We start from the raw sequence: 20,664 nt of genomic DNA on the forward strand, positions 1-20,664 counted from the left end.
GTCTGTCTACTACTTCTCTTCATTGTTGAACTCTAATGCTTACCTTTTTTTTTGACATATATTGTTTTTGGCATGTAGCATTTGGTGTTTGATGCTGAGTCAAAGTCTGTGATACATACAGAGATGGCCAAGAAGAATCTCTTTGTTAAAATAGGTTAGCTCCAACTTTAATGGCATAAGCCTGCTGTGTACTAAAGCATTGGCCATCTCACTTAAGCTTGCTTGATTCACTTTTGTGCCCTCCTCTTTATCTAGTTTCATTGGTACTATCGCCAATCATATTTCACCTTGGTGTTCTTTTGTTGTTTTGTAGGAAATGTTGGGGATTCAAAGTAAGCGGTTACGAATTAGTGGTGACTGCACACTCTGTTTATAGTCCGTCTCCCTTCCACCATCTACCGCCGCCAGTTTGGGGTCCACCTCATGGGTATAGCTGTCAAATGGTCCGTCCATAGTCCAAATCGGCATGACCAGTTGGACCATTTCAGTTTTGGGCAATAATGGGTGGTCCATATTGGACAATGGTCCAAACAAATGTCCAAGACCAATAGAGACCATGTCCAAATGGTCTTATTTTTTAATTATTAGTTTAGATCTTATTTCTAAAATTTTGAAATTATGTTTACTTTCAAAAATTATAAAAGTATTTTTTTCTTGTTTGAAACCGAAAAATTGCGTTTTCCCGCCAAAACCAGAAATTGCGTTTTTCCGCCAAAACCGAAAATTGTGTTTTCCCGCCAAAACCGAAAATTGTGTTTTTCCGCCAAAACCGAGAAATTACGCTTTCCCACCGAAACCGAGAAATTGTTTTTTCCCGCCAAAACCTTGAAATTGCGTTTTTCCGCCAAAACCTTGAAATTGCGTTTTCCCGCCAAAACCGAAAATTGCGTTTTTCCGCCAAAACCGAGAAATTACGTTTTCCCGCCAAAACCGAAAAATTGTGTTTTTCCGCCAAAACCGAAAAATTGCGTTTTCCCGCCAAAACCGAGAAATTGTGTTTTCCCGCCAAAACCGAGAAATTGCGTTTTCCCGCTGAAACCGAGAAATTGCGTTTTCCCGCCGAAACCGAGAAATTGCGTTTTCCCGCTGAAACCGAGAAATTGCGTTTTCCCGTCGAAACCGAGAAATTGCGTTTTCCCGCCGAAACCGAGAAATTGCGTTTTCCCGCCGAAACCGAGAAATTGCGTTTTTCCGCCGAAACCGAGAAATTGCATTTTCCCGCCGAAACCGAGAAATTGCGTTTTCCCGCTGAAACCGAGAAATTGTGTTTTCCCGCTGAAACCGAGAAATAATCCACGAAATTGCGTTTCCCCGCCAAAACCAAAAAATTGCGTTTTCCCGCCAAAACCGAGAAATTGCGTTTTTCTGCCAAAACCGAGAAATTGCGCTTTCCCGCCAAAACCGAGAAATTGCGTTTTCCCGCCGAAACCGAGAAATTTTGTTTTCCCGCCGAAACCGAGAAATTGTGTTTTCCCGCTGAAACCGAGAAATTGTGTTTTTCCGCCAAAACCGAGAAATTGCGTTTTCCCGCCAAAACCGAGAAATTGTGTTTTCACGCCAAAATCGAGAAATTGTGTTTTCCCGCTAAAACCGAGAAATTGCGTTTTCATGCCAAAACCGAAAAATTGCGTTTTCCCGCCAAAACCGAGAAATTGCATTTTCCCGCCAAATTAATGAAATACATTTTTCCGTCAAAATTGTGAAATTATGTTTTCCGTCAAAATCGTGAATTTTTTATTTTAAAGAAAAAACTATTGTTTTGGGTTCAAATGTAAAGTTATGTTTTCTTTTGTTAAACTCATAAAAACATGTTTTAGGAAGCCCATGGACACCCATTGTCCATTTGGTCTTCGCCGAATTAGACCATGTACCAATTGGTCTTTTATCCAGTTGGACCATTTATTAATTGGGCACGTCCATAGCCCGCCCAAAATGAATTGGACTGGGCTAGCCCATGGTGAGCCCGCCCAGTTGACACCTCTACTCATGGGTGAGGGCATTTAACTATTTCTTCGTATATAATACAGAGAAATTCTCTACGATAACCTTTTTTCCAGTTTTTATCACAAAAATATCATTCAATAAAAAAAAAGATCAAAATAAATTTTATTAAAGGGTAAAAATGTGTTTTTACCCTATGGTTAATTAATCTAGACTTATGATTTAGAGTTAAGGTGTAGAGTTTTGGGAATAGGGTTTCAAATAAAAAAAAAATAAAAAATTAAAATTAAAATTTTCAAAATAAAAAAGCCTTTTTTGGTTATTTTGATTTTTTGAACTCTATTTTTGTGACAAAAACTTAAAAAAATGACTATCTGAAAGAATTGCCATATATATATATATATATACTAGGTGTTTTCCTGTACCATGTGCAGTAAGAATTTTTTTTAAATCTAATGTATATTTAAAAATAAATTTATTAAATATTATATATTTTACTATTTTCTTACTAATATTTAATATATATTTGATATATATTAAATCAATTTGCATAAAACTGATAAAAATTGTATAATTATCAAAAATTTAGCCTAAACAATATTTATAAAATTTGTAGATATATAAGAAACTAATGATTTTACGGTTAGATATTTAATTTTTTTTTTAAATTGTAGAAATTTTTGAAAGCTTTAGTAGTAATACAAATTGTATAATTATACAAAATAATAACATTTCGAAATTTGAAATGTTATATATGAATATATTTATTTTATAGATGATGTATGAGCTTATTACCATATTTAAAAGAAGTTTACCAAAAAGAAATATCAATATTAAATGTAATATATGAATTATTACCATATTCTAATAAGTTTGCCAAAAATATAAATCAACATTAAATGAAATTATCCATGTCATATTTTTTCAGAAGCCATGTCATCAATTTCAGTAGCCATGTCATCAATTTCAGTAGCCATGTCATATTTGTTTTGTGAAATTGATTGGAGAAATGACATTTGGCAAAATCACTTTGCAAATATATTATAGGGGATATATAATTTGAGATGTTTTGTTTGGTACATCATTTTGGTTTATTTGCTTATTTGACATCAAATATAACATTTGATTAAGGTATATGGCATCTACACCTCCACCATATGACACCTATGCGGGTTATCATGCTCCCTCTGTACCAATGCCTCCGCCAACACCTGTAGCAGCTCCTAGTTCATATGTGCCTGTACAGGTGAAGTTTCATTTTCTCATCATTTCATTTATATAGTTTTGCTGTTATCTACCTCAAATCCACGTGGCACTTGCAGTTCATGCTATACTCTCTGGTCACCATATGTGCCAGAGTCTGGTATTTGTGTGTTGGAGGCTTGGAGAACTAGTTGTTGCGTAATTTAAGAACATTGTGTAGTGCTCTGTATTTGCCATGGCTGCTGGTTGTTTAGTGACTGTTGTACCGTATTTGAGATTTTGTATCTCATGCTGCTTTCTATCTTTTTATTTTATTTTATTTTATTGCAGAATGCTAAGGATAATCCTCCTTGCAATACCTTATTTATTGGTAATCTCCCGGAGAATATTAACGAAGAAGAATTATGGAGTCTGTTGAGCTCGTGAGTATCAGATTGGTTTAATGGCACTCCTTCAGTCCATTGCTTTCTTTGAGATCTTGGCTTTTCTGTATCAGTAGTCAAGAATCCTCTGCTCAGCTGTACTTTTTATCTTACAGGCAACCTGGTTTCAATCAAATGAAGATTCTTAGACAGGAAAGGCATACCGTTTGCTTTATTGAATTCGAGGTTGATTCTCCAAACCCCATTACCATCTATGTGTGTACGCACTAGCAAACATATTTCTAGCATATTGTTAAACGATTGTATTTTGACCTTTTCAGGATGTCAATAGTGCCACAAACGTCCACCATAATTTGCAAGGTGCTGTCATTCCAAGTTCCGGTCAGTTGGCATGAAGATCCAATATCCTTTGATCACTCACTCTACTTGTTTCTTTATATTCCAATATGGCCAATTAATCTGTTTGTTTCTTCTTAATCTAATGATACATATTCCAAGAATCCATATGGGAAGAGGAAGGAAGGCGGCGGCCATTCTTTCTTTCCTTCTCCGAGTGTAAATGGAGCTCAGGGAGCCTTGACATATCAGTAGTTCCTTGGAGAGGGATGTACTCTCTTCTTTATCTTGCAGGCAGTCATCATTTGCATCCATTTCATTCTCGACATTTCTAAGCATTGCTTCTTGCTCATGTGATGGATGCATATAGTGTGACCTTGTCAACATATACATGCATTCTCAAGTGTGGTTTTGAATTCTGCAGGAGTTCTCTTTGCCATTTGTTTTTCTTCTTACTGCTTCAGCGAAGATTCATTTCATCATTTTGACCCCCAACCCCCAATGAAAATCCATTTGCTATGTTAGCTAGGAACATTACGTTACATAATAATATCCATCAAATTCGTTTCACTGCATGGCCTATCATATCAATAACATAACATTATATTTTTGTGGAACGCGGCTATCATGATCTCTCACATCCGTGTCAGTCTCCATCATTTACCATCTTGATCATTCTTTCTTCTTAGTATGAGCACATCCATTTTTTTGTCAATTATTGAAACTGAGCTGAATTTAATTGAAAGACAGGCACTCCATTACTTTGTTGGCCTATAGTTAAGGCAATATGCATGTATAGGTCTGGCGTGACCTTGTGCAGGGACAATCAGGTTGGAATTTTTCACGTACAAAGTGAGTTAAGATTTATCTTTTGGTGTCCAGCTACAGAGCCTGACGCTGGAGCCCCTAAGAGCATGAAGTCGACTTATAACATTTTCTCCAATGTGCCTATATCGTTGCTTACTGATGTCAGTGTCCTGCTGCTTCAGGCTAGTCGATACTGGACGTTTTTCAAAAGAATTCTTAATGGCTTTGTCTACTTGGCAGATTTTGAGAAAATCAACACTTCTTTAAGCAGTTTTCTACTTTATTTCTATTTTGAAAAATATGAACCATGGGTAATGCATTCGCTGTGGAAAAAAGGTCATAGTTAATACTTGCTGGACAAGAGACACAACTCGAAAGATAATCAGCAAGAAACAGAAGCTTCCTTGTTTTTTTCCCGTTACTGATTGGTGAGTATCACATCTAGCTTTACAGACAACAAGAGGAACAGCACATGCGGAGACACCCTTTTATCCTTGTATCCAAGCAATAGATCATCAAAACTTCAGGTGGGATAAGTCCATTGTCTAAATTTAACTGAGATATGAATAAAGAGATTGAACAAGAGAGAATCACACAGCAATGAAGAAAGAAAAACACATTTAAAGAAGAAGCTTAGATCTTAATCAAGCTGGAACATGACTACAACAAAAAGCATTTAATAAGGATCATGTGGAAGGAGTCTGAAGAAGATACCTCGATTCTGGGGCTTTCCATCAGCCTATTTGGAGATGGAGAAGTGAACCACCTTCTCGTGATTGGTCAGCCTTGAAAGGTCCCTTGGGACATTTTTTAACGAGATTCGCACAGATATTTTAGTACATTGTAGAAGACATCATTCGCGCCGATCACCAGACTGTAAACGATGCGTTTGATGCCATCTCCAAGCTATTACAAAGCTTGAGAGAGAAGCAACATATAAGTGATTCTGAGACCTAAGTCAACCCTTCCACTCATTTTTTCGGCCCACTGAGCCTTTCAAAGGTAGCCCAAATCATGAGTTTCAGATAAAGCTGACCCTTCAAATGTTTCAGAATAAGAGCAGAAAAACTTCAATCTCATGATTCTTGAGGCTTGAGATTTACGAGTGCTGCATCTCTATGATATTTGATGTTAAAAGTTATGTGAAGACAAGTCTTTGCTTGGTCATCAAGTAATACTTTATTTTGTTGATCAATAAAGTGAGCATTTTATTCTAAAGAAAATTGTGTGATGATTATAAGAATAAAAGAATAATATATTTGTAGTCTTTTTCTTTGCCGAAAAGTAACTTCAGAAAACTTAGATAAAAATGTAAAAAAGAAAATAGCATTTAAGTGGAATAGCATTAATTCTTTACGTTAGGGATCTTACAACATATGACAAATTGACAAGTAAAGAAACGTTTTTATTCGCTACCAAACCATATACTATAAATACATATATACATGTAGGGGTTATCAACACCCAAATCACTTATCCGTCATTAATTTCATATCCTCTTCGTTCCCTTTCATCCATGGATTCTTTATCAAAGCAACAAGATGCTTATCCACTTCTCTTGTGCCCTTAGAGCAGCATGGGTATGTAAGAGGGTTTTTAAAAGGGGAGGGGATCACAAAAATGAGGGAAAAGAGGAAGAAGGGAACCAAATGTAGCCAAATAAGAAACTTATGTAGTTGGGTTTTTTTACCGTGCACGGGCCCCACTGACACGTGGCGGCCACGATTGATTCTTTTTTAATTTTTTTTTTTTTTAAATCGGCCAAAAAAAAAAAATTAGAAACCCATTTGGATATTTGGGTTAATGCTGCTCCTACAATTTTTTTAGAAAAGAGGAAGAGGATTATCGTTTTGTACAGTTCGGAGAGTCCCCAACTATTATACCTAGTTTTTCCGACGAGTGGCATAGCGGTCCTTTAAAATTGTGCATCAACATAGAGGGTAAATATGTCCACTGTGAGGTTTGCAGAATAGATATGTTACCTGCTACGACATATTATTCATGCAACAAATGTAGATTTTCTAGAACTAAGGCATATCACAAGGAGTGTATCGAGCCGATCGATACCAGAACACCCATATCATCCTAAACATTCTCTCCGACTTGTATCCAACTATCGGCATATATACGGAATCATTCCAGAAAAGAAATGCATATGTTGTTCACGTTGTCATGCTTGGGTTTACAATTGTTTTATATGCGATTTTATTATGTGTTCATCTTGTGCGAGAAAGCCACCAGTCCTTACAATAGACCATCCAAAAAGGCATAAGCATGCCCTCTTCTACTTTCTTAGAAAAGAGTCATTGACATGTGATATTTGTGCGTTGAATCATCATGAGTCTTTGATTTATTCATGTCATCAATGTATTTTTGTAGTACATAAAGAGTGTATCTACTTACCATGCATCATTAGAATATCACGTCATGAACACCGAGTCTCTTTCTACTCTTCACTAACTCCTGAAAAATGGGATTGTGGAGTATGTCGTAAAAGCATAGACACAAATTATGGAAGATATACTTGTGTTAAGGGTTGCAGCTACGGTGTTCATCCTATATGTGCAAACACATAAGGATGTATGGGATGGAAAAGAACTTGAGGGAACACCCGAAGATGTATATTGTAGAGGATGGATTTGACCATCCCACAAGGCCCGAAGAATATAGAAAGGCCTGTCCCGGATTAGGTAGAGCGACGGCTCGATCTGTCGGCTCAAGAGTCAGGTCTCTCGGCTTGACTCTTGAGTACTTTTAGTCGATCGTCATCGACTAAAGTACATCCGGCTCAGCGGCTGCTCGGACGCCTACGGGCTTCTCGGCCCAGCAGAGGAGGCCCACCGAAATGGCGTAAATTAGGTCAAGGACGAGGCATCAGGACGTCTATATAAGGGAAAGGGGAGACAACGAGAGAAGGATCAGAAATCACTGACTAACACTTGGCGGCTAGATTATGGTTTTCGCCTTTGCTTCATCTCGCCGTTAGTTGTACTTTTCCGGTAGCTCATCGAGCCACCGGCTTCCTTTCTGTCGCACTCTCTTCTTTTCCTTTGTAACCGACCGAACGTTTTTCTCCGACCATTAATAAGACGTCTTTGTTTAAATCCACATCTTATTTATTACCGTTTTCCGATCAAACAGTTGGCGCCCACCGTGTAGCAAAAGCCTCTGGGAGCGAGACAAATCAATTGTGTCCATCATCGCCTCGTGATGAGTCGACTCGAGATCCCCGATACAGCCTCCGTCTGGACCCCTTTCCGGAGCTGATGCTGCCACAACTGAGTTCCCCCTTTGCTGCCTCGATGACCCCTGAGCCGACGACATGGTAGAGCAAGGCGGCGAAGAACGCGTCGAATAAAGGCTATAACACTTAGAGAGATAAAAGAAGAAGAGAGAGAAAGTACCTTCGATCGCGGAGAAAACTTGAAGAAATGAGAGGGGGTCTGCGTATTTATAAGGAAAAGAGAGGGGGGAACTCGAGGCATCATCATTAGGTCTATTCGGGCCTAGATGGGCCTCGAAACTCTCTCCGAAAATCCAGCGGACCCTCGCGACGTTTCAACTTCTCGGTGCATTTAAAAGAAAAAAAAGGGAGGGGGGGGGGAATTCGAGGTGTCGTCATTAAGCCCGAACGGGCCTAAATGGGCCTCGAAATTCTCCCAGATATCCAGCGGACCCTCGCGACGGTTCGGCTTCTCGTCTAAATCGGACGTCGGTCATCTTAAAATCAGAATAAACCAACAGTTAACCTAGATATGTCAATCGGGATCTGATTATCCACGACTAATCGGCCTCAAGCGGAAATATTCCAGAACCCTCCATGCGACACAACGATCAAAAGGAGCAATAAAGCCTCTACAGCTCGCTTCCGAGAGAACGACGCCATGCGACTCATCGACTAACCGCTCCAACTTTCCGACAGGCCTTCTATTCCCTCAAACCTTCAAACCTTAGAATCCATCACGAGCCAGAAAGCACTTCGCTCACTAATGGACTAGGAGGGGACTTACTGTAGAGGATGGATTTGACCATCCCACAAGGCCCGAAGAATAGAAAGGCCTGGCCCGAATTAGGTAGAGCGACGGCTCGATCTGTCGGCTCAAGAGTCAGGTCTCTCGGCTTGACTCTTGAGTACTTTTAGTCGATCGTCATCGACTAAAGTACATCCGGCTCAGCGGCTGCTCGGACGCCTACGGGCTTCTCGGCCCAGCAGAGGAGGCCCACCGAAATGGCGTAAATTAGGTCAAGGACGAGGCATCAGGACGTCTATATAAGGGAAAGGGGAGACAACGAGAGAAGAATCCGAAATCACTGACTAAAACTTGGCGGCTAGATTAGGGTTTTCGCCTTTGCTTCATCTCGCCGTTAGTTGTACTTTTCCGGTAACTCATCGAGCCACCGGCTTCCTTTCTGTCGCACTCTCTTCTTTTCCCTTGTAACCGACCGAACGTTTTTCTCCGACCATTAATAAGACGTCTTTGTTTAAACCCACATCTTATTTATTACCGTTTTCCGATCAAACATATATGAAGATGTTCAGTCCTTCAAAGCAATAAGTGATGGAGTTATAGAACATTTCAGTCATCAAAATCATTATATGAAACTCGACAATGACACAAATAGAGAATTCAACCAGAACAGACGTTGTCAAGCATGTGCACTGCCTATTTGTGATGATATTATTTACAGTTGCATGGAGTGTGATGATTTCATTCTCCATCAAACATGTGCACACATTCCTCGAAAGAAACAACATGCGATCCATCCTCATCCTATTAGTCTTCAAGTGGACTCTCAAGAATGGTGTCGCGCTTGCGGTCGTCAAAGCACTGGTTTCATGTATGTGTGTCACTCATTGGGATGCAAGTTCATTCTGGACGTATGTTGTGCTTATGTATCAGAGCCATTCGAATATCAATGTCATCCACATTCTTTGTTTTTGACATCACGATTATCACAAACATGTTCAATTTGCCAGAAATATTCATCAGTTAGCTGTCTAAATTGTGGAGAATGTGATTTTGCACTATGTTTTAGTTGCGCTACTCTACCCAATAAGTTAAGGTATAAGCATGATGAACATTTTCTCATCCTTTCCTATAATAAAGATGCAAGTGGCCATTTTTGGTGCGAAATTTGTGAAAAGGAAGAAAATATAAAGTCGAAAGGAATTTACATGTGCAGTGACTGTAATGTCACTCCATATTCGATGCTTACTTGGAGAGTATGAGATTTATATGATGCCTGGTAGAGTTGTCAACTTTGATGGAACTAATTTTAGTATTCTTCCAAATAATCACTTTACACGCCGTATATGTACACGGTGCCATAATCGTTGCCAACAGAAAATCGCCTTAAAAAAATCTGAAAGAGAAATATTATGTTCTTTACACTGTGTATCATATAGCATATATAACTTATAAGATATTTATTTTCTTCTCTCGTTCGTTGTAAACATAATATTAATAATAATATTGTTTGTTATAGATATTAGATATGGATGACCATTATAAAAATAAAATTATAAGATATTTTAGATATATTTGTATTTTAGATTCACTTTATCTCCAAGTATTGTATCTCTATGGAATAATACAACACAATTCCTTTTTTTTTTTATAACAAGTTATTAGCCCGAAACTCTAATCACTGAACAAACCATAAATAGCCACCGGATAAAAATCTTACCCGATTGATACGAACACATTGCCAACTCTCTAACGTAATCACCATTCCAATCAGAAGCTATGACTAAGATGATGTCTATTTTCTTTCTGTTTTAATTTGATCTTAATATTTAATGATGACATATATTTGCAGATGTATACTTTGTATCAGTTCATGAACTACTACATGAGATAATACATGTGTGTGTCAAGAAGAGGGATTTTGTTGGAGTTCGTGTTTTGGACTTGTTAAGTTTACATTAAATATAAATTATAATATTTTAAAAGGAAAAAAAAAAAGAGTTATTCCTTAAAAGGAAGAAGAAAGTTACTTAAGTTATTTGGAGAGCAAGTTCTGGTTATCTATTAATAATAGCAATCCAAACTAATGTTAAAAAGTTGTGTGTTTTTATATGAATATTAATTCTTGTTAATAGTTGTGTCTTTTCATTATATATTAAGATGTGTCTTTTCAATATTTATTTCAAGAGTTGTGTATTAATTAGTGTAAAAAGTCGTGTTTTCCATTGTAAAAGTAAAATTAGATTTTTTTTTATTAGATGTGAAATTTATTGATCAAGGCAAAATAATAAGCATTTACAAGATCCTATAAAGCCTATAAAAATTTACAAGGCCGTAAAATAATTCTTATTCTGCTATGCATTGTCTGAGACTTCAAACCATCTTTGCATCAGTCCGGCCAGCTTATGGTCAGCTTTGTAGCGAAGAGAAGAGATTCTGTTTCGCACTGCCTTATCAATGGCTCGAGCTGTTTGATCCATTGCGCGGTGACCAGTCTGATTTCTTCTCTGATTTCTTTCCTGCCATAAGTGATAGATGGAGGCTTGAAATACCATCTTAAGCAAGATATTGTCCATTGTCTACAGGTTATTAGCGCTTGCAAACTGCAACGAGATCATCCAATCGAGGTCCGTTCTGTTACCACTCAGTCTGTTTGCTAACTTATCCTAAACTGTAAACGAGTAGGGACAAGTGAAGAAGACATGATCTCGAGTTTCATCCCTCTCTCCACACATAACACAGCCTTGTTGAATGCCCCAAGCTCTCATTTGATCCATGTCGATAGTCTATATCTCACAGCCAACCAGACAATAAAAGATAACCTCGGTACTCCTTGAGTGAACCAAACACTCTTACTCCAGAAAACTGTGGCCTTTCTTCGTCTGATCTGATCTCAAGTTCCCGCAGATGAGAACCAGGGTTTAAAATTGTCATCGGAATGTTTCCATAGGACCATATCCTGGCCTTGCTGATCATCAGGAACCGTTTCTCGCTGAATGCGGGCATGCAAATCATGAAATGCCGACTCCTATGACCTCTGACATTCCACTACGCTTGAGTTACCGCATCACATACTCTAGCAGTGCGAGCAATGCAAAGATAGCAAGTACCAACAGCGCCCGTGATGTCAATAAGCCTCCCACTCTGCAGCCAATTAGCAAACCAAAAAAATGTAGTACGCCCATTTTTAACCTCAACCCGAGTGAACTGATAAGCTAACGGCCTAAGCTTCAGCAACTTTCTCCAAATCCAAGAATTCTTTCTATCCTCTCTTACATCCCAGAAAATATTTTGCCTCAGCAGATATTGCTGTAACCAGGAGACCCACAAAGAGCTCTTTTGTGAGACAATCCTCCAACCAAACGCTTTAGATGAATCACGCAACTTTCTAATGCCCAATCCCTTTTATTCTATAGGACAACACAGGTCCTCCCAAGCCACTTTAGCCTTATAAGTCTGAATAGGAGATCCATGCCACAAAAAAGCGCTACACATACTTTCTATCTCATTTAAACAAGCGTTTGGCAAAATGAAAGCTTGGCTCCAAAAGTTAACAATACCTGAAATTGCTGATTTGATCAGCTGTAACCGGCCAGCATAAGATAGGCATTTGTTTCTCCAAGACAACATTCTTCCCTGCACCTTATTAATAACTGGTTCGTAGTTCTGCTTCGATAGAGCTTTAGTGGTAAGTGGCATACCCAAATACCTTACTGGTAGCTTCCCAACCTTGATCCCTAACCGCTCAGCCTCATTAAGCATTGGAGTTACAGTCTGACCGGAAGCAAATATGGATGACTTAGAAGCGTTTATGTGTAACCCAGAGATACGAGCAAACTGATCCATGACTTTCAAAACCCCACGTAGCGATCTGCTGGTGCCATCAGTGAATAATAATATGTTGATATCACTCAAATTCACTTAGGGATCAAATTCACAGGGAGTTAAGGCACACAAAAGATCTAGTAGTTATGTGGTTAAGCTAGGAAAATAGGTTTAAATGTAAATAGCAGTGGTTTGAGCAAGTAATTGCTCGGTTGATTGATTGGGGTTTTGAAACAGATATGAAAGGCGTTAGACTTAGGGTTTCTATTCAGACAATTAAAATTATAGAGATATAGAGACTAAGTGTATATTGGATATTATAGAACTCAAACTTAAAGAATAGTCGATCAACTTTCGTATTTTTAGACTATCTATTGCTGGATCTAAGACCTCAGTTGTCGCTTGTTGGTCTTGAGAAAGTGTCGATCGATACCAATTATGTATTGTCGATCAATACACCTTTCAGTCCGTCGATCGATGCAACTACTGAGTTGTCGATCGACGTACCTTCCAGGAAGCTTTACGCACGGGTTTGACGTGTTCACTAGGTTTAACTAAACTAATTCAGACAGAGAACCAAGCTTCCACTTCCGCCATAATATCTATATGCAAGGTCCTAGTTAGCTATTCTAGAACACATGTGTTGGACCCAATTTTGGTCAATACATTAATGGGCCACGATCAAGGACATAGGCCGTAAGAACCAAAGCCCATAGCAAGTATTTGAGCTCGAGATGGATACCCCGAGGTCCCGGAGATCGCAGAGCGGTTACGAAGATCACGGTGTCGACCCACTATAAAGAAAGAGGAACGGACATGAAGGAGGACACGTCGAAAACCCTAGAGAAAGCTACACCCATACTTCGACCTTTAGATCTTTTCTTTGAACAATCTGATCGTAACACTCGATCTCGTTTTGCTCATTGTATTCGATCTCATTCATCAATAAAAGTTCATTTTTGCCTATCGGAAACTGATTATATCGTTGTGTTCTAAAGATATCGTTGCCTACATCATTTATCTTCTCCTGATTAAACTCCTGATCACTATCAAATTCTTAGTGTAGATTTTAGGATCTACATTTTGGTGCCGACTGTGGGGAAGATAAACGAAAAAAATCTTTGCTAAAGAAACCGATCTAAGCTTCCTAAGCGCGACCTTGGATCCTAATCGCGCACGATCCAACCGTATCAAATCGATCAACCTCGACCTCTCTAAACAGGGAAAATCGAGGTCGTCAAAAAACGTCCACGACGCGAAGGATCAACGCATCTCCCCCCAAGAACGAAGTTGTCTCCCCAGAGACAAACAACCCGACTACTCGCAACAAGTAACTAATAAAACGGACGTCACGCTCTTCGAAGAAATAATGAGCGAAGTCAAGACTATAAACTTCCGCGAGCACGAAGTCGCTAAGCTCGACATGCCCCACGACGACGCCCTAGTCATCGCATTAGAGCTTGCGGGAACCATCCTCTCTAATATTCTCGTCGACTCCAGAAGCGCCGTAAATATCATTTCACAAAAGACGCTGCGAGCGATTAGCCAAACGACCTCAGTAATCGATCACGAAACAACTCCCCTCAATAGTTTCGAAGGGAGGTCTGTACGATCGCTCGGAATTGTGCTATTAACTACCAAAACTCACGACGTCGAGCTACAGGCCCGGTTCACCGTTGTTGATCATTTCGTGCCCTTCGATGGCATCATAGGACGTCCCTGGCTACACCAGATGAGGGTGATCCCATCGTTCTACCACCAATGTTTAAAGTTTTTATCACCGACCGGCGAAGAAACCATACGGGGGAGCCAGAAACAATCCCGAGCCTGCTACATGGCCGGATTTCAGAGAATGCCCCCACGAGAAGAGAATATCTCACTCGTCCGAGATCTCACGGTGAAACACCCTGCCAAAGACCTATCGAGCATCGTCGTCCTAGACGAAAGCTCCCCCGAAAAAGACGCCAACATCGGGAACGATCTCCCTCCTGAAGTTAGGAACGACCTCGTATCTTTCCTCAAGCAAAATATTAGAACATTCGCATGGTCAGCGGCAGACATGCCCGGAATCGACATCAGTATCGCCTCCCACGACCTGAACGTTGACCTTACATTTAAACCTATCAAACAAAAAAGAAGAAAACTAGGACCCGGACGAGCCAAGGCAGTAAACGACGAAGTGGACAAGCTCCTAAAAATCGGTTCCATTCGCGAAGTCCAATTCCCTGACTGGCTCGCAAACCCAGTCGTAGTAAAAAAGAAAAATGGAAAATGGAGAGTGTGCATTGATTTCACCGATCTCAACAAAGCATGCCCAAAAGATAGCTTCCCATTACCGCATATCGACCGACTGGTAGAAGCCACGGCCGGTCACGAACTACTTTCGTTCATGGATGCATTTTCTGGTTATAATCAGATCCTCATGAATCCCGACGACCAGGAGAAAACTAGCTTCATCACCGAGCGGGGTACCTATTGCTACAAAGTAATGCCGTTCGGATTAAAGAACGCCATAGCTACTTATCAAAGACTAGTAAACAAAATGTTCTCCACACAACTCGGGAGAACGATGAAGGTTTACATAGACGACATGCTAGTAAAATCATCAAAAGCCAACGACCACGTTCTATAACTCCAAGAGTGTTTCAACATTCTCAATAAATTCGGGATGAAACTGAACCCTACAAAATGCACTTTCGGAGTTGCCTACGGAGAGTTCCTCGGATACCTTGTGACTGAAAGGGGAATCGAGGCCAACCCAAAACAGATCGCCGCGCTCATCGATACCCTACCTCCGAGATCGATCCGTTAAGTATAGCATCTCACCGATAAAATAGCTGCGTTGAACCGTTTCATCTCTTGGTCGACCGACAGATGCCTCCCTTTCTACAAGCTACTGAAAGGAAAGAAGAAGTTCGAATGGAACACCGAATGTGACTCCGCCCTAAAAGAGCTTAAGGCGTATATCAGCAAGCCGCCCGTTCTGTCAAAACCAATCATAGGAGAGACCCTCTTTTTATATGTGGCAACCTCCGAGCACGCAGTGAGCGGAGTACTAATTCTCGAAGAAAGCGGAGAACAAAGACCGATATACTATGTGAGTAGATCCTTGGTGGACGCGGAAACCAGGTATCCCATGATGGATAAGCTAGCACTAGCAGTAGTAACCGCGGCCCAAAAATTAAGACCTTATTTTCAGTCGCATTCGATCACGGTCATGACGTCGCAACCCCTGCGGACAGTGCTCCACAGTCCGATCCAATCAGGAAGACTGGCAAAATGGGCGATCGAGCTCAGCGAATACGACATCGAATACAAACCACGAACGAGCTCGAAAGCGCAAGTACTAGCTGATTTCGTAATCGAGGTCATCCCGAAGGAAGATGGCGCGAGATCGAATTCCCAAACATGGAGATTACACGTCGATGGGGCCTCATCCATGCAGGGATCCGGGATCGGAATACAACTCGAATCCCCGACAGGAGAAATGATCGAGCAATCATTTCGCCTGGGATTCAGCGCATCAAACGAAGCCGAATATGAATCCCTGATTGCCGGCCTACGACTCGCACGAAGAGTTGGAGATCGGCAAATCAACGCCTTCAGCGACTCGCAGTTAGTCACAAGCCAATTCCACAGAGAATATGAAGCAAAAGACGAAAGAATGGAAGCATATCTCACAGTCCTAAAAGAGATCGCTCAGCAATTTGACAAATTCGTGCTCACAAAAATCCCGAGAAGAGACAACACGTCAGCCGACGCTCTAGATACGCTAGCTTTGACTTCCAATCCAGCGGTAAAAGAATAATACCGGTAGAGGGAATATAAAAGCGTAGCATAGATCTCCCATGCAAATGAAGCGATCTTCAAGGAGACAGCTTCCCTCGCATCGGCGTAATCACCACATGAAGCAGAGCACGGAGGGAAAGCCAGGATCTCGACGACGAGACCAACGGCGAGCTCAACGATCCATCAACCCCAAGCACATCACGCGCAGGACTAGAAGAACAGAAACTGTCCTCGAAGAGGCCGACCACGAAACTAACAACGAGGGACACAACACATTCAGAAAAGAGCTCGAAGCTAGACCGGATTGGAGAATCCCAATAGTTAAATACATAAAAGACGACGAATTCCCCTCGGAAAGATGGAAAGATCGAAAATAAAAGCCCAGAGCTCGGGTTATTGTATTACGGAAGAAAAATTGTACAAAAGAAGCCTGGACGAGCCCTATTTGTTGGGGGTATCGCCCAAAGACGCATTCACAATCCTAAAACAAACTCATGGGGGATCATGCGGAAGCCACTCTGGCGGGCGATCCCTAGCAATCAGGATAAAGAAACTAGGCTACTTCTGGCCGACGATCGCCGATGACAGCGAGCAATTCGCATTAAAATGCGACAAATGCCAAAGGCACACACCAATGATACACCAACCAACTCAAAAATTGTCTACGATATCTTCACCATACCATTTTATGAAATGGTCCATGGATATAGTAGGCCCGCTAGTACCTTCTGGGCAAGCCCAATTACGATTCCTCCTGGTGTTAACCGAATATTTTACCAAATGGATCGAGGCCAAAACATTCTCCAACATCACCTCCACGATGGTAACCAGCTTCATCTGGAAAAACGTCATATGTCGACATGGCTTATCGTACAAAATAGTAATGGACAACGGACCACAATTCATATCAAAGGTATTTAACGAGTTTTGCGTGAAGTGGAAAATCAAGATTAAGGCCGCGAGCTCCCGATATACAAAGTGCAATGGTCACGCCGAAGCCGCAAATAAAACTATAATGAACAATCTCAAGAAAAGGCTCGGCCTCAAGAAAGAGAGGTGGGGCGAAGAACTGCATGACGTCCTGTGGGCCTGCCGAACAACCCCACACACTGCAACCCAAGAAACACCATTCTCGCTATCTTACGGAGTCGAAGCCGTAATCCCAGCCGAAATTGAGGTCCCGAGTCAGAGACGAGAAATATGTACAGAAGACGTCGAACTCAACGAAGAACTATTGATTCACCAATTAAACATGATAGAGGAACGACGAGAAAAAGCGGCAATACGTGTACAAAATAACCAACAAGCCGCAGCATGCTATTACGACTCCAACGTAAGAAACCGCGCCTTTTCTGTAGGTGACCTAGTCCTTCGGAAGGTATTCGACAGAATGAAGGAACCGGGAGCAGGAAAATTGGGCACAAGATGGGAAGACCCATACAAAGTAGCCAAAGAAATCTGTACCGGCGTCTACGAACTAGAGAAAGTCAAAACCGGACTCCCCGAGATGAGACCTTGGAACGTGTGGGAACCAAAATTCACACCGTCGATTTCCGTAATCGGAGGAAATTAAGGAAACCCTAACTTTCCCTGAGGTCCCGGATTCTCTGCGGGAGCCAACTACAAGTGACCAAATAAATGCGGAAAATATGAAACGATAACAAAACGAATTTATAGAAAAGGTAGATCTTATTTCGAATCCGCGTAAGAGCGTTGCGATCATTACAAGAGATTATAAAAGCTATGGCCGCAAGATCTGTCAGCGAATTACCTAGTTATAGCAACCTAAAACATTAAACTAGCTGAGTCGCAGCTCGATAACAGAAGACGAAAAAGATATGAAAACAGTTTTGATTGATTTCGGACTGAACCTTATGAAAGGCTGCCTACTTACCCCTTTCGAGGATCAAGCCGAGCGTAGTTCAAGAGTGAACCAAGAGATCGAACTGCTTGTGGCGTTCGTCTGGTAATCGGGTGCCAGTCATAGAAACAGAACATGTTGAGAATAATGCCTCAAAGTTTCTAAGTGCCGAGAGTTCGTTGTGTCTCGAATCCCCTTTGCCTCTCACCTAGGACTCTTTATATACTTGCTCCTAGGTCGGTTTGCACCTTTACCCTTCTACCCTTAAGCCGTCATAGCTCAAAAATAGAGATACTCCAATTTTCCTGATCTTCGTAATGATCTTCGGAAACTCCACATTTATCCGCGGAAACTTGACATTTATCTTGCCTTACGAACCAAGCATAAACCGTCATAAGGCTTATGGGTTTTCAGTTACGAAATTGTATGAGGTCTCTTTGGGCCGTCTTTGACTAGAAACTTTTATTACGGTTTCTTCGATAAAAACAAACTTCCCGCGGTTTTTATCATAAAGTTTGAATGATGACTTCGAGTGATGAGAAACAAAGAATGGTTTAGCCATGGCCTACGGGAGATAGCATTAAAGAGTAGACGAGAATGCATGGATTCGTGTTCTATCGACCGAGCCGTGTGCGTGCTCGGTCGTTATGTAGCGACCGAGCTTGGCTTGTGCGTGGTCCGATGGCCATACTTGAGCTTGTCTGTGGCCGATTTGGACACATGTCCATTGCCTTCGGACAATCGGTATTTAGTGGTTCGATTGAGATTAGAACAAGATTTCACCGCAAGGCTCTTCGTAAAGATTTCTTTACGAAGATTACTTTTTGTAAAAAATGTTCATGCTAATTTTTACGAACCTTCAGACATTGATTCCGTCTTGACCGATTTTGACCCTAACAGTTAGCCCCCCAGCTCGTTAGAACCATGAGCTTCTAGCGTGAGGTTCTAGCGAGTGGCTTGGCAAGTTAGGCAAGTTAGGTGAGTTAGGCGGAATTAATGGTTGAAAAGGTCCGTGGTAAGTGGTCTTCTCGCTCTTCTAAAAGTGGAACGCGATAAGATTGGGGCTGCACCTTATGACGGCTGCCTACGTACCCTTGTTGAAGGGATCAAGCCTTTCGTAGTTCGTCTTGGAGTTAAGATTCTTATGACTAGTTTTCTAGCGAGACCTTTACGGTCTAGTTTATATGTAGATGTTATCTGGCGTGTTGCTGCCGATGGCATTTTATATGGGTGTAGAGGGAAGACTACGAGTTGTCATCTCGTAATCTAACTCTGTGTGAACTGCTATATCCGTGATCTGTTTGGAGAGTTTTTCGCAGTGTGTAAACTTGCGGGATTTCTGAAGACGCTCGAATATTGGCCAAGAGACAAATTTTGGGATCTCGTATCAGGGTGTTTGATACTATGCCTAGAGATGTTAGAGACAAGTGCGCTGAGTTTAGGGCAAGACCTAGGTCTAATCACGGCTCTAGGGGGTGCGATGACTACCTCGACTTACGTGTCCCGTATCATTTTCGACCTGATTCCACCCCGCTTTAAAGTCCGCGATATGTTCTCGGCTTATGTGACTTGTATGGTAGGAATCAAGCATCTCTTCGAGGACAATTTTTAAGTCTCCCGAAAGTGCTGACCAAAATTTCGGATTTTTTTATATAGCGCTATTACCCTTGTGTCGGGTGTACGAGAGCTATCTCTACGAGATGGCTAAGTCTGTTTAGGACATTAAGAGTTTGTTGTGATCAGCAACAAAATTATCTGTAGATATTACCGTTTTTGAGTCTTCGCGAAGAATACGTGTTTGAGAAGATGTTAATATGTATGACTGTTTGGTCTTCCAAGAAGTTACCTTTATCGAGGAAGGTAATTTTGTCGAAAAATGGTTCTTCAGGCGTCTGCGACGTCTCGCAATGCTGAAGATTGATTTTTTCTTTCGTATGCCGCGTTTCGTGCTTGAAATGTTCGCGGGCTTGTAGATGTTTCGCGATATTGCAAGAGTTTAGTCTTAACCCTGCGTTTGAGAAACATTTTGGTCTGTCTACGGATGTTGGCAGCCAAAATTGTTGTTCCTGTTTGGATGCTAATAATTTGATTTGCGATCGAGGAATTAGGACTGAGGGGTTGCGTAAATTTGTCAATGGGAAGAAGCGTTTTCCTTCATAGTGCTTTGTGAAGTGTTGACCTTCCGAGATCTATTTCGTGCATTTTTGAGGATGTTTCATATAGCTCTAGAATCTTTGTTACAAATTTTTCCTTACATGCCGCGTATTATGGGTAAAACATAGCAGGCTTAAAGTGAATTGTGGAATGTATCGAACTCGGTCGATTGTCAACAAGTTTTGGTTTTCCGTTAACCGTTTGGTTGTTAGAACTGAGTTTCGTTACGAAGAATTTATCATATGATTTCCGACCGTGGGTTATACGATAATTATTCTCTTAATAGTCTCACGACGTGTTTAGACAAATCGTAGATTGTCGTTTAGTCGTTAAGTGATGGAGCGATGGTTTCTCAAATAGTTTGGCTTGGCGTGAAGGATGTGTTCACTAAGATAGC

The 20,664-nt window shown here is 40.9% G+C and overlaps 2 pseudogenes; both read left to right on the forward strand.

Annotated features, from left to right (window-relative positions):
- The first annotated feature begins 2,926 nt into the window (after positions 1–2,926).
- LOC125586947 lies at positions 2,927–7,776 on the forward strand (annotated as a pseudogene).
- A 1,398-nt stretch (positions 7,777–9,174) lies between these two features.
- On the forward strand, positions 9,175–10,853 carry LOC111205661 (annotated as a pseudogene).
- Positions 10,854–20,664: the final 9,811 nt, after the last annotated feature.

The sequence above is a fragment of the Brassica napus genome, chromosome C5, assembly GCF_020379485.1.
Source record: "Brassica napus cultivar Da-Ae chromosome C5, Da-Ae, whole genome shotgun sequence".
Taxonomy (NCBI): Eukaryota; Viridiplantae; Streptophyta; class Magnoliopsida; order Brassicales; family Brassicaceae; genus Brassica; species Brassica napus.